Source organism: Pezoporus wallicus, unplaced genomic scaffold (genome assembly GCF_028554395.1).
Source record: "Pezoporus wallicus isolate ANWC-B61680 ecotype Strahan unplaced genomic scaffold, APGP_CSIRO_Pwel_v1 contig_7731, whole genome shotgun sequence".
Classification (NCBI taxonomy): Eukaryota; Metazoa; Chordata; class Aves; order Psittaciformes; family Psittacidae; genus Pezoporus; species Pezoporus wallicus.
The window spans coordinates 294,410-307,671 of NW_026635361.1; the positions used below are offsets into that span (position 1 = coordinate 294,410).

The window sequence follows — 13,262 nt, forward strand, 5'->3', positions numbered from 1 at the left end:
GTTTCAATCTAACTCAATTTAGCCAAAAATGAATGGCAAGCATTTCTACTGTTAGTTTTTACCAGGAATCTCAGCTGGCATCACAGCCCTGGGCAAAGCACACCACTACCTATAGCCTCAGTAGAAACAAATCCAAAAATCCCCTTCCTAGCCTCAGAATGCCCTGAATGACACATTAAAACCCTACAGAAAAACTAAGAAGTGAAAAAGCTGTTCTGCTGATGGTATCATTGATCCCAAAGGGCCTTTTCCAACTTATCCCCATCTGGGCAAAACCCCCTTGACAAGCATGTGTCAGCCTCACAGCAGCAAGAAGAAACCCTTCTCACCCTCAGGATGAATTCACTGAGTTTATCACCAGTTGCCTTCAGATTTGGGTGCATTTCACCATCTTCCACATGACAAGAGATCCCAGGCCCAAGAAGCAGCCTGTGCTCAGGGCCGGTGCTGGTTCAGCTCTGGTTTGAGAGCACGGGCTGCTCCTTTGATGCCGTGCCAGGAGTGGCCTCCAGTGAGGAAGCTGGGATGAGTCACGCCACCGGCAGAAGGAACTTGCCAATCTGGACTGAAAAGCACAGCTGAAACTTGGGATTTTTCCCCCAGTTCTGCCATCTCCACTGCTGCACAGCAGCTCAGGGTGACTGCACGCTGCCAGGCGGCAGCCCAGCAGAGGACAAGCAGAAATGCAGCCAACCCAGGCTTATTTCCTACCAGAAGGAAAACTGAGACAAGGGGGTGTTCAGGGACTGAAAGGATCATCTGGTGAAGCACCGTAAAAGCTTTTTGCTGTTGTTTCTTCATACTGACTCGCATGGATTTCAGTTGGCATAAGGGTTTATTGCTTCCCACACCTGCAGAGCTATGAGCCAAGAGCTTGTCCTGCTTCTGCATCACCTCTTTAAGTACTGCGTCCTCTAATCTGAGTTAGCTCGGGGGGGGGGGGGGGGGGGGGGGGGGGGGGGGGGGGGGGGGGGGGGGGGGGGGGGGGGGGGGGGGGGGGAACCTAAAATAGATATTTTTAAACCTATATGGCAGCCTCAAGAATTTTCAGGCTCAGTTTGCTCTCCAGCCAGGGATAAAACACATCCAAAATGGATCCACGTTACATAAGAAACAGGGGGTACAGTAATCTTTTACTTAAAATACAACAACTTGACTATTAAAGACTTAAAATCATCACATGGTTCCTTTTTTCACAGAAGATCCATTTTATTCAGCGGTCAGGGCAAGGTGTTTCTTTGCTTCATTCACTATCACAACCTATGGCTATCCAAAAACATATTAAAGGAAAAAGAGCAGTAATATTTCCCCTGTCTTCACAGTTCAATTTGACAATTCTGGTAACAAAACTACTCATTCACCAGGCTCTTTACTGAAATCAAACAAAAACTGTCAAACATCTGCTGCCACTGACAACTTTGCTCCACACCAGAGCATTTGAAATCTCGCTCCATGCCTCTTTAATGCCTTTTTTATCTATCCAGCCCAACCACTAATTTAAAGGAAACTGTGCTGGATGCTCTAATTGACCCTGTTCTCTTCCTTCCCCAGTTTGTCTCTATAATTAGCCCTTCCCAGCTCAGCCCACCAAAGGGAATCAGGAACAAGACCTTTCCAAGCCACACCCTGCAGACCACAGCCACTGCCTTGCATTGTTTGTGCCCAAAATCAACATGTGCTGTGGCATTAACTGCTTCAGGACAAAGAGAACATTTAAAAAAGGGGGGGGGGGGGGGCAAGAAGAGAACCAACAGCAAATGCTTATTTACCATCTTCAGGTCTGCTGTAGTAAATGATGCAGATAATCATACTGGGGTTATTCAGCCTGGAGAAGAGAAGGCTCCTGAAGGGGAGACCTGAGAGCAGCTCCAGTGCCTGAAGGGGCTGCAGGAAACCTGGAGAGGGGCTTGGGACAAGGGATGTAGGGATAGGCCAAGGGCAATGGCTTTAAGCTGCCAGAGGGGAGACTGAGATGAGCTCTTAGGCAGAAGCTCTTCCCTGTGAGGGTGCTGAGGCGCTGGCACAGGGTGCCCAGAGAAGCTGTGGCTGCCCCATCCCTGGCAGTGTTCAAGGCCAGGCTGGACACAGGGGCTTGGAGCAAGCTGCTCGAGTGGAAGGTGTCCCTGCCCGTGGCAGGGGTTGGAACTGGATGAGCTTTAAGGTCCCTTCCAACCCAAACCAGGCTGGGCTTTTAACACAAATGCAAAGTTCACCTGCAACAGTAACCCCTTGGGCAGACTTTGTAACATGAGCAAAATACTTGTTTTCCCCAGAATAAGGCAGTTGGCAGAGCTCTCCACTCTGAATTCACCCACCCAGGGCTTGCACTGCTGCATAGCTCAGCACACAGAGACAAACCCAGCTCAGCACTAAGGCACCAGAAGGACACACACCTTGTTTCTTGAGAAATTTGAAGGCATGTAGAGAATGAGGAAAGGAAATGTATTAAAACACTCTTATCAGCAAGCAAACGCCACCAAAGAGCTTTTACTTCACCACTTGCCTCTACAATAGGCACCGATTCCTACCAGGTGACCAGAGCTGCAGTTATTTTTAGGTACTTGGCTGAAAAAAAAAAGAAAACCAAAACAAAACCCTAACAGCAACAAGCCCACACCCCTAATGCCCCCCCAAACCCATGTAGGTCTGGATTTGCAGAGCTGCTGAGCACTGGAAGGTGCAGAACAAAGCAACCAAAAGGGTTGCATTTTCTGATGATTACTTAGCATTACCAGCTGAGGCTGAAGTTCTCCTCTTCAAATCCATCAGTGGCCGCTCACTAAACGTTGTCCTGGTGTTCCAGAGCTCCCCACGCACACAAGTACGCACAATTCCACAACAATGAGGAATTCTGACATTTATACCTTTGGACAATTAAACTGCAGCTGGTGGGAGCCTCACTAATACCGGCAGCATGTGAACCTGTGATGATCCCTCACCTAAGGATAATTGTTCAAGTTTTTGGCATACTTGTCCTCTCCACCCCTTGAAGAGCATACCTGAAAGGAAAGTATGTACATTAATGCCCCCAGAAAGTCTAAACAGCAGGAAAGGAAGTTGCCCCCTGTCCTACAAAACAAATGGCACACAATAAAGCACCCAGCCTTTCTCAGCACAGAGGACAGTCCTCGCCCAGGTAAAAATCACTTACAGACAACAGAAAACCTGCACCTAACCCAGGTTAAACCCATGCCTGCAGGTTCTCAGTTCCATTTGGTTTTCTTGATGGAAGAGATATTCCCTCATTTTGACTAAAAATAAGCACACAGACAAGATGCAATCTCCCCTCCTCACAGCCTGAATCACAAATACCCAGACACGGCGCTACTTTTAGACCGAGCTTTGGGACGCGGTTGAAAACGGCTCGTATTTAGCACTGGGGATCTCGCAGCGGGGCCTTGCGCGAGGCAACAACTGCCCCAACCTCCCCATTCAGCCTTTCCTCCTCAAGTTTCACTCTTGCTGGACAAAACAAAAACGAAAGCAGTGCTGGAACAGGACAGCTGCACAGCGCAAACACAAACCAGGAGAGGAAAGCCCTTATGCTGCTAAAACCCCAGCCAGCAAACGCTGCGGGCGAGATTCACACCTTCCTTCCACAGGAACAAAACACAGGGAAATACCCAGGCAGGGGTTGTTTCCCCCTTTGGTTTAGTTTTCAGGCCTTATTTCTTGCCAGCAAAGACTTTCAGGTGGGAGGATGAATTCTCCAGGCTGCAGACATGGACTTCAGTGTTTGCTTCTTTCTCTATTTCATCTTCACTCTGTTTGCTGGAGATGCTTTAACTTTTAATATACTTTTTTTTTTCCTCCTCATTTATTGTATTGCTCACAAACAGCAACAGCTGTAGAGAGGTATTTAAATCACAAACTGAGGGAGAGGAACAGAAACAGAACACAGAGTACAGCTGAACTCAAACAACACATTTCAGGGCAGGCCTGCAGCTCCCCTCCTGTCATTAAAAATGATCTGAGCCTGAAACAAGGAACTTGTCTCTTTGACAGGGTGGGAGCAAACATGGTGGGCAACAGCTATCAAGTCATCTTGCTTGGCAATTTGTTTCAGAGGGACCATTTCAGCCTTAGGAGAAGAAATATTATTGCTGGTATTTATCAATGCTAACAAATTCCTTAATCAAATCACTGCAGATTGCAGTGAGATCAGAGATGCATTTGGAGAAAGGCAGCTACGCTCTGACACAGGTCCTGTGCTTTGACAAGGATGCCGTTGGCCATCACCAGAGTCGAACAAGGTCACGCTGCGAGCAGAAAAAGGACTTTTTCGTTGGTAAAATCACACCTGCAGACTCCTCAGTTGCTTTTGTTCATTCTGTTCATAGTTGACGAATTCTCTAAAGACTCCTTGTTATGTGCTGCAGGCACCTCAAACCTGACCTCTGCTCTGCACTGTGCTCCTCTCTCCCTGCGTACCTTCCAGGCAGGGTGAAGCGCCTGCGGATGAGATTATCCGAGGCGATGGGCACAGGGAACAACCTGCTCTCTGACACAAAGCACAGGCGCCTGCCTGGGCAGATTATCTGTGCAGCAGTCTTGCTGTGAGGGATGAAACGCGCAGCCTGGACCCTTGCCGCTCACTGCAAGGGTTCTCCTCACTTCCTAAATGAGGTGGCCCAAATCCAGAGCGAGCTGACTGCCCACTGCACGTCCCTCCAGCAAACCCTTCCTGCTGCAGGGCTCTATCTATCCTGCTGATGAAAAGCAGCAGAAGAAACAGCAACATCTGCCCACGTCCCTTCCTCAAGCAGGAGCTGCTCAGTCGTCCTTACCGCCATGAGCAGCAAGGAACCCACACAATTATCCCCTACTTACTGAGCAATTCATGCATTAAGAAGCAGGGATTGGCTCTCCTGCACTTCCATTTCTCAAAGAAACCCCCCAGAAGGGTTATTTACCAACACAACCTCCCTCTTCCCCAAAAACCCACATTCCCAAACCTTACAGAGTCCTTTGGTGTCATTTGAATCAAGTGCTACATTTCTAATGATCCACTGCATCCAATTATTTATTTATTTTCCCCCTAATGGGACCACATTCCTTTACAATTAAATCATTTACTAATTCCTCCCGAGGGAGGTTGTTCCATCCACCCAGTGAGCACAAAACCAACTTAACAGCTCCTCGACAAGTCCCGAAAACTTATAAATGTCAATGGTTTGGGGCGTTGTATTTTGGCCTATGTATTTATGTGAAGTATGAAAAGACAGTGGACTCACGGAAGTCTTCTAAAGTAAATATTTTCAGTTAACTTGGTTTAAGTTCATCCCTCTAAACCAACCACGTAGCTGCTGAACACAATAAAAGGATTCTTGGCGGTCTATCAAAACCCGTCAGAGTCTGGGTTGGGTTTAAAGCTCGGGGTTTTCAAAGACGTATCTTACATGGGTTAGCCCTTCACTTCCATTAGTGCTCAACCATGACAGATCATATTCGGGAGCATCCACCTTTTAAAGGTCATTCTTCACAAGCAGTAAAATATAACTGTAGGAATTTTTATTAAAGAACAGCACAGAGGCTGTCAGGTTTTCAGTGTTTGATGGGAAAAAGCAGAGACCCTAAACAGGCATCCGAAGGAGGAGTAACCATGGTTCTGGAGTATGCCAGAAGTGATTCAAGGTGGAGAGATCAGAAATAAGACTCAAATTCTACTGAAACCCACAGGTTTTGCTATTTTTACATTACTAAAGGTGGGAACTGGAGTAGCAGCAGGAGAAAAATGGGTACTTATGTCCCCAGTATGTTCAGTTAAACCCTAAATGGTTAAGTATAAGAAAGTAAAAAGTATTGCCTAACAGCCCATTCCACACTAAACAGAATTAAATTCCAATGCACACAGTATTTCTGTGCAGTGCAACTTGTGTATTTTACAACCTATTTTCCTCTGCTACCACAGGCAGCATCCAAGCAGGACAGAGCACTGCTTTACTCCCTGCTGGTCCTTACAGGCATTTGTAGTAACTCCTATGAATCACAGGATGGAAACCAAAATGAGTCCTGTAAGAGAAGCTGAGCATCCAGCCCAAACCACTGAGAACATCCAAAAACCCTTTGCTCCACTGAGACCTACAGCCAGCCTTCTCCTAGTGACCTTGACACCAACAGGGATTTCAGGAACCTGCTCTGGGACCTGGAAGGGACACTTTAAATGCACACCAGAAGCCAATGGAGAGATGAAGGAAGACCACAGCAGAGGTACATCTGCATCTTGAGTAAAGTCAGGTGCTGAGCTGCAAAAAAACCAACATAACTCAGTAGCTGCGCAGACACGCGCTGTGATGAGCCTCACCACATGCTTTTCTCACATCAACAGTGAAAGCATGTAATAAGGGGAGCCTATCAATATCCAGCTTGTATCTGGATGCTTTACCTAGAGAGAGCAAACCAAACATGCACATACTGTATATCTGGCCATACAACAGGAGGATAATTAACTGCCTCACCAGCTCGCATGGCTCTGGTCCTCTCTTTTCCATCTTCATCCCTTTTTTCAGCTGTTGGGCATCAAGATCAGTTTGTTCCCATGGACAATGTGCTTGAACAGGTCAGAAATGGACCCAGCCTCACCGCTATCCTACCTCTGAGCATCCTCAGTGCACCACAGGCTTTCTGCTATTAAGACTCATCTCCTTTGACAGATGATGGGCTTGGCAGGAAACCTGTCTCTGCCTCTTCACAAGGCTCTTAGTGAAACCCTGCAGAGGGCTGACAAGAAACACCAACAGAGCCTGAAACAGTGACATCTTTTCACCATGCCTTGGAACGGTGTGGACAGCCAAAGGCGACTGAGAACCCCAAGCAAGAAAGAGAGATGCTCATTTGTGCCTGAAGAGAAACCACACTGCAAGATTTCAATGGCAGAAAGGAACAGGGAAGTAACAATAATCCTTAAACCAACAGCTATTTATTTACTTATTTCACTTTGCCCAGGTGATCATTCCACCTCCAAGGAGTTTCCACCAGAGCCATTTGCCAGCCTCAAGCTGATTATCAGCAAATCGACCTGGGTGAGGAGGATCCCTGTTCCCCTCCCAAGATTAACTTCAGCCAGGTCAGATCCTCTTTCAGCTGAAGCCTGCCACTAGATCAGCCTAATGAAATCATGGAAATGCAGCACAAAGTGGCAGTTTAACATGCTTGCAAGTGGAAGGCTGTGCCCCATGAACAAGGACTTCTGCAGATCACATAGAGTCTTGATCTCCTTGGATTCTTTCCACTCAAAGCAGCTTGATCCCTCCCCTTCCATTCTCACAGCCTGTAAACAGCAGGAGGAAGAAGACCAACACAAGACATCTTAAGGTGTGAGGAACCCAATGTGACCTCACATGCGACCCTGCTGGGAGCAGGTTTTGGATCAAGTGACTTCCCAAGGTCCCTTCTGACTTAAGTGATCCTGCAGTCCTCCATCAGAGAAAAGCAAGGGAAATGAAATATAACCTAGAAGCAGCAAGACACAGGGGAGTAATGTTAAAATCATGGAGGGATTGTAATGAAAAGCATTCATGTACAGCCCTCACTTCACTTATGAGACTTTTCCACAGGTACCTGTTGTAGGATTCCTCCCTGCAGGAAAAAAAAAACATTCCCATGATCATAGAATCATAGAATAGTTAGGGTTGGAAAGGACCTTAAGATCATCAAGTTCCAACCCCCCTGCCATGGGCAGGGACACCTCACACTAAACCATGTCACCCAAGGCTTCATCCAGCCTGGCCCTGAACACTGCCAGGGATGGAGCATTCACAACCTCCCTGGGCAACCCATTCCAGTGCCTCACCACCATAACAGGAAAGAATTTCCTTCTTATATCCAATCTAAATTTCCCGTTTAAGTTTTAACCCGTTACCCCTTGTCCTGTCACTACAGTCCCTAATGAAGAGTCCCTCTCCAGCATCCCTATAGCCCCCCTTCAGATACTGGAGGGCTGCTATGAGGTCTCCACGCAGCCTTCTCTTCTCCAGGCTGAACAGCCCCAAATTTCTCATCCTGTCTTCATACAGGAGGTGCTCCAGTCCCCTGATCATCCTCGTGGCCTCCTCCAGACTTGTTCCAACAGTTCCAGGTCCTTTTTATGCTGAGGACACCAGAACTGCACACAATGCTCCAGGTGAGGTCTCACAAGAGCAGAGCAGAGGGGCAGGATCACCTCCTTCGCCCTGCTGGTCACGCTCCTTTTGATGCAGCCCAGGATAGGGTTGCTTTCTGGGCTGCGAGCGCACACTGAAGCCGGCTCATGTTCATTTTCTCATCAACCAACACCCCCAAGTCCTTCTCCGCAGGGCTGCTCTGAATCTCTTCTCTGCCCAACCTGTAGCTGTGCCTGGGATTGATGACCAGCAGATCTGTAACTCTCAACTATATTTCCAAAAGAGATACAAAAATGAGTTCAATTCTCAAAATCACTATTCAATACACTTGCCTTCTGAATACTGATATTTTTGGAGGTCATATGACCTGTTGAGTTTGCTTTTAAATATTTAATTCTAAGACAGAGAAGTCAAGACATGGCCGCAATCACAGGAGGAAGACATACATCACATTTCACATTCCCATACACACATTTTGGTGAATAAAGAACTGGCTGGATGGCTGCACACAAAGAGCTGTGGTCAACGGCTCAATGTCCGGCTGGAGACCAATAACGAGTGGTGTCCCTCAGGGATCGGTGTTGGGACTGGTCTTGTTCAACATCTTTGTCGCTGCCATGGACAGTGGGAGTGTGCCCTCAGCAAGTTTGCCGATGACCCCAAGCTGTGTGGTTCGGTTGATACCCTGGAGGGAAGGAATGCCATCCAGAGGGACCTTGACACACTTGTGAGGTGGGCTGATGCCAACCTCATGAAGTTTAACCATGCCAAGTGCAAGGTCCTACACCTGGGTCAGAGCAATCCCAGGCACAGCTACAGGTTGGGCAGAGAAGAGATTCAGAGCAGCCCAAGGAGAAGGACTTAGGGGTGTTGGTGGATGATAAAATGAACATGAGCCAGTTTCAGTGTGCGCTCACAGCCCAGAAAGCAACCCTATCCTGGGCTGCATCAAAAGGAGCGTGACCAGCAGGTCGAAGGAAGTGATCCTGCCCCTCTACTCTGCTCTTGTGAGACCTCACCTGGAGCATTGTGTGCAGTTCTGGTGTCCTCAACATAAAAAGGACCTGGAACTGTTGGAACAAGTCTGGAGGAGGCCACGAGGATGATCAGGGGCTGGAGCACCTCCTGTATGAAGACAGGCTGAGAAAGTTGGGGCTGTTGAGCCTGGAGAAGAGAAGCTGCATGGAAACCTCGGAGCAGCCTTCCAGCATCTGAAGGGGGCCTATAGGGATGCTGGAGAGGGACTCTTCATTAGGGACTGTAGTGACAGGACAAGGGGTAACGGGTTAAAACTTAAACAGGGGAAGTTTAGATTGGATATAAGGAAGAAATTCTTTCCTGTTAGGGTGGTGAGGCACTGGAATGGGTTGCCCAGGGAGGTTGTGAATGCTCCATCCCTGGCAGTGTTCAAGGCCAGGTTGGACAGAGCCTTGGGTGACATGGTTTAGTGTGAGGTGTCCCTGGCCATGGCAGGGGGGTTGAAACTTGACCATCTTAACATCCTTTCCAACCCTAACTATCCTACGATCACACCAGTGTTGGACCTGCCAACCGTGGTAGCAAGATTTGAGATTTGAGTAACATAGAAAAAACAAAGACTATTCCATTTCCCTTTTTCCTGTTATTATCCATTATCTGGCAGAGTCTCACATGTTTGGTTTATGTAGTCTCAACCCTGAACACCTGTGTGCTCACACACATACCCAAAGCCTATGGAAAAATCTGACCTGTGTGAAAGGACAATAAAGGACCATCAAAATCATCTCAACTCTGATGATCTATAGACATCCCATCCGCAGAATTTCATCCTTAGGAGTAAGAGCCCATGCCTGAGCTCTGTGACAATCCCAGCCATCAAACCTGAACACACAGTGTAGTATTTTTGCAGCAGGAAGCCCAAACCATTAACAAGCTTCTTCCCAGAGCAGGGAACTACCCAGCCAACCCCCAGATCCTTGACGATGCTGCTTTTGTCCAGAGGAATGCTGGAGAAAGTCTCCAATTCCCAAACTTAAGCCATGATCCTTTAAATATTTATGCTCATGTTTACGTTTAGAGAAGAGAGAAATCCCCTTCACTCAAGAGAAAGTTCAGCAAACGTGAGCACACAGGACCCAAGACTGAGGAAATAAGATGCTCTTTTTAACCTCAACACACACAAAACACACATTTTCTAAAGCCAAAACCTGCACCCAGCCTGCCCTGTGGAGCCAGCCCCCAGGACCAGGCTGAGAGCTTCACTAACTACACCACGAAGGGTCCTTGAACCTCAGGGGCAATGCGGCAGCAAAGAAAACCCACATCTAAAACCAGTGGGGTTCCTTCCCGCAGACAGCAGCTCTTCTCAAGGATCTGGCAGGCAAGTGGGACTGCAATCCCATTTTATTTACAAAGCAACGGGATGCAGGAATTCCTGAAATCAAGTTTGACCAGCTCAGACACTCCAAGTGGCTCAGCGACCTGGTTTTCTCCTGAATAAATGCATTTTTTAAGGAATTATGCTGAAGAGCTGCACAGTTTGGATCAAGAACTAGAATCTGGCAGAGAACAGCCATGCTACACCCACCAAAACCGGCCACCCCAAAGGGCTTTAGAAACTCTCAGATCACATTTACCCGCCGTTGTGCTACTCCAAGTATTTAAGGCTTTAAGGGGTGCTTGGTCCCAAGGCTGTCATGGTGAACCACAGTCTTCCTCACAAGCGGGATGGTGGTACCAACCAGCGGAGGAACCAGCACCATCCCTGCGCTCCCATTACTCCCCCTGTTGACTTGTGGGTGATGCAGAGGCACAATCTGTTCCTCTATCCGGAGCTGGATGCCGTCATTACAGAAATCAAGTGGCATACATGAATGACTAGGATTTCTAGTGCAGCCCTACTTCATAACAAGCTAAATGAAGGCTGCGCAGGTAACCCCAGCTTTCCCGTTTCTCAAGAGCCTGACCTCACATGCTTTACATTCCCAGAGGTTTTCTTGCCAACGTGATGCACTAAAAGTACCGTGAACGTCCCAGATAAAAATAATTTAGGCATGAAACATTTAGATGGCTTGATTTTCACAGCAAAGGATCCCAAACGTTGGCGAGTCTGAGTTTTAGATGGCAGCTGTGCCTGTGCTTGTGCAAGATACTGCAACAGCAGATGTTGTGTCAGCCATTTGATACCTTTAAATCTTAAAATCCAGCTCTCCCCCACCCCCCCTCCAAAAAAAAGAAAAATATATAAAACCATGAACTTTATAAATCATAACTGGAGCTGTGGATGCACAGAAGAAATAACTCAGATGCACGGTCTGCAAAAACTGAGCCTGCATTTTAATATTCCTTTAGAACATAAAGAGAATCAGGGAATTCAAATAAAGATGTTTCTTTAGATTACTCAGAAGCACCACTGACGGACCAAAGGCCTTTCAAAACATCTCTAAAGCCATTCTGATCTGTGTATTGGTTGCAATAAATAAATAAATATAGACATATAAAGTTGCATCATCATTGATAGCCCAGGAAACAAAAGCTTTTTAGTGTGCCACCACTGCTGACTGCTGTTTCCCTACTGCCAGCAGTCGAACCAACAGCTTCCAAAATGGGCTTGGGGATGCAAAATCATGGCCAAGAGCAAGAGAAAAGGTTGGGAAAGCCTCCATAAGGGAAATAGAAGCCTCTTGATTCGATTTCTAAAAATTAAAGAAAAAGAAAATGAGGAAAGTCACCGAAATGGATGAGTTTACTCAAGGACACAGGGGAAATCGTGATTATCGCATGACTCCAGGGTGACAGGCTGAAGAAGATGCTCTTCAGAGATAACGCTGCCTCTCTGACCCCAGCCCGTGTTTGCTGGGTGCCTGTGGTTAAGCTCAGCCCAGTAAGGTCCCGCTTACGCATTCACCGCCTGTCACCACCGCGTCCACACACACCTCCTCCGGAGGGACGAGGCTCCCGTGTCATTTCCTAGCGCTCCCCCAGGAAAAGAGTCGGGAAAACGCTCGAGCTGGCCAGGAACCTGTTCTCCAACAACAATCTCTTACAAAGCGCTTTGTTACCAATTTAGCTGGGTTTCTCCCCATAGCAGCACTCTCCTTCCTCTGCCGCTACGCACACCGATGGGCAGGGTAGCGCGCTGCGGCGAGGGATGTGCAAGCCATGATTTCTGCTGAGCTCACGCTCTGACTTTATGAATCTCCCCTTGATTTCAGGATACGAAAACGTAAACGGAGGAGGAAGCTGAGCTAGAAGCAGAAGGGCGGCAAAACGCCCGGCTCTGAACTCACGGCAGGTCCTACCGCGAGTCACGTCGGAGGGTTTTCTTTTTTTTTTTTTTTTTTGGGGGGGGGGATTAAAACAAGGGCGGTTTCAGCTACATTTAGGAAAATTCCAGAACGAAATACCGACTATTTCAGCCTTCGGAGAGGAGCGCTCCCGCAAAGGTCCGGCGTGCCGGGAGCGAGCCAAACCCTGCGCTAAACCCAGAAATGAGGCGGGGTGGGAATGGGGAACGCCGCTCCCGGTTCGTGGCGTAACGGGCCGCTCCTCTGCCAACGCCGGTGCCTGTCCGCAGCGCCCATCGCAGGGCACCCGGGCTGCTGCCCCGCTCGGGGTGCGGTGTTGCGGGGAGGACGCCGCCCGCCCGCTGGTGACAGTGGGGGCACGAAGGGTGATCCCCCCCGCTCAGGCTGCTGCCTTCGCGTCCTGCGCGGCCAGCCCAGCCCGGGCTGGTGCGGCAGCAGCGCGCCGGCAGCGGGGAGCTCCAGCCCGGCCGCCCCGCTGGACCCGCGTGGGGCAGCGCGGACGGGGCCCGCTCCGCACCTTGCGCCCGCTCACGCGTGAGGGGGGGCCCGGCCATCTTGCCCCGCCGCGGGGCGGAGGGGGGCTCGCCCGCTCTCCCGAACAAAGGCTCCCGCCGGCACCGGGCGATGCTGCCCCGCGCCCGCCTCACGCCGAGCGGGACACGGCCACCCCGGCCCCGAGCGGCGGCACCGCGCCCGCCGCTCCCACCTCACACCCGGGGACACCGGGGGGCCGCCGCCGCCCCGCTCCGCTCCGTTCTCTCACCTGGGTGCCGGGGCGCGGCGCATCCCTCGCCCGCTGCGGCCGCTGAGGGGGCTCCCGCTGAGGGGGCGCTGCTGAGGCGATGGGGGGGGGGGGGGGGGGGGGCCGGGGCAG

General features: G+C 49.4%; 1 protein-coding gene across 10 annotated transcripts in view; it reads right to left on the reverse strand.

The window, feature by feature from the left end:
- MYO9A (myosin IXA) overlaps positions 1 to 13,259 on the reverse strand; it is a 191,382-nt gene extending 178,123 nt beyond the window's left edge. For 4 of the 10 annotated variants that reach the window (XM_057420679.1, XM_057420688.1, XM_057420654.1 and 1 more), the window contains exon 1: positions 11,813 to 12,336. The gene's annotated coding sequence lies outside the window, so the exon portion shown is untranslated. Of the gene's footprint in view, positions 1 to 11,812; positions 12,337 to 13,151 lie in introns of those variants that run through there. The other 6 variants (XM_057420707.1, XM_057420663.1, XM_057420698.1 and 3 more) reach the window with 3 other exon arrangements.
- Between the last annotated feature and the right edge of the window lie 3 nt (positions 13,260 to 13,262).